Below are 1,942 nucleotides of genomic sequence, written 5' to 3' on the forward strand. Positions count from 1 at the left end.
TTTATTATTTTATTTCTTATTTTCTTTATTTTACCTTTATGTAATTTTTAATTTTTGTTTGCTTAATAACAATTTTTTCTCAATTCCCTTCTTTTTTGCTCATATTACAATATTATGGCGACAAGTAAATACAAACTTACTTGCCCTCACAGCTCTCAATATTCGATTGGACTTCATAGTCTTTCCGTGCTATACACACAAACATATGAATATATTCAAATGTACATAGTTGTGGCCATTGTCACTGTAAGCGGTTGTCACCTTCGATTTGTGTCAAAATTCTTATCAATCGCAAATCATTTGCGAATCAATTGCTTTCGAGGCCACCTTGCTTTCGCCTATGAATCAGCCTAATGATCGATCAGCGAATCGATCAGCTATCTTCTTTCAGCTTTTGCTTGTACATCTTATTTTTTTTAATGTTATTTTCTCGAATTTCCTTTCTTTCGCACCTCTCGCACTCAGCATATGGGATATGTATCGTTTGCCACATATAAATTAGTACGGACGGGTATGTCTGTATGTATGAGCTTTGTTGTGGCTGTGCATTTATGTGGAGCAAAAGTTACGGCATTTTCTGTACAACAAGCGAATCAATGAAATCAGTGGCGCAAAGAATTCCGCACGACACAAAGAATTTGTCAACAATCGGCGATTTGATTCTTTTGATTGTCGCTGATCGATCGACGGTGTTGCGCGCCGCGACAGCCGCAACGGTTATGACAATAGCAGCCTTAAAGCTCTGCCGCATTAATAACGAAAACGGCAAAGGCTTGGCATTGATCAGCAATGCGAATCAAATGAATATCGATCGTGGTTTGGCGTATCTGCGCCGGCATTGGCAGCGACAAGCGTATCGATATCGGATACACCGCAGATGGGTGGCCGTCAACACGACGTTGCGTGGCCTGTCAAGTTTTTAATCAAAATGTTGCCTGGAATGTCATTATTTGTAATGCCCCATGAGCGACTTTGGTGCGCTCATCGAGAGTGAATGTTGCTTGCTCTTTCGCCTGAGCTGGATCAGTAATTTGAATTCACACTCGAATATCTGAAAAATGCTGGTTGGCAAGCGACTTTTCTGTATATTAGCCGTCGGTATGAGGCTGACTGCCGCCGCTGCCACCAGAGCCATCACATATTTGCGATATTCACAAGCATTCGTAGTGGATAGAGCCACAGTTACTACGGACCAATGTAAATCGTACTGTGCGAACGCATGTACGCCTGGGAATGCCAGCGAAGTAGCTTGACAAAGCATCGGGACGCTGCAACTTGTCTGTACCGCCTTGACATTTTAATCGCATTTGCGCAAATTCACTGAGCAATTCGGACAGACAGCAACGACTGCACCAGCAGTGGGCATTCCCAGTGGTTACAGCCAGCCACAGTCAGCCACAGTTGGACACGATTGGGATGGAGTTGTGGGGATGTGTCGCGTAAGTGCGAATGCCATTAAAGCGCACACGCATTTTATGAGCCGATCAGGCGATTGCGCGCTGAGCTGCTTGACACGCAGCATAGATGAGGCTGGCTGACGGGCCGGCCGGCCGGCTATACGGCGGAGACACTCCGGTCTTAGCTGAGTGTTGTATTTGCAACATGGCATATAGTGTCATGTTGCCACAAAATTGTAGCACGTTGCCTGTCTTATGTTTTTTCTTTTCGTATTTGTTTTTAGTTCGCCTTGTCGAGCGATGGTGGCTGTAGTGGCAGCTGCAGACAGATATCAACATCAACAACGACATCTATCAGCATAACACACAGTTGGTTTGTCAGTTTGCCAGTTTGTCAGACAACGGGCCAAGAGACGGCATTAGCAATAGCAACAGCAGCGCTCGCATTGACAACAAACGTGACATTCTCCTGGTTCCATGAGTGCGCGCACAACTGCAACCAACATTCAGATCGCCTAAGCGGCTGGTCAGGCGACTAAACATGA

Source organism: Anastrepha ludens, chromosome 5 (genome assembly GCF_028408465.1).
Source record: "Anastrepha ludens isolate Willacy chromosome 5, idAnaLude1.1, whole genome shotgun sequence".
Lineage (NCBI taxonomy): Eukaryota > Metazoa > Arthropoda > Insecta > Diptera > Tephritidae > Anastrepha > Anastrepha ludens.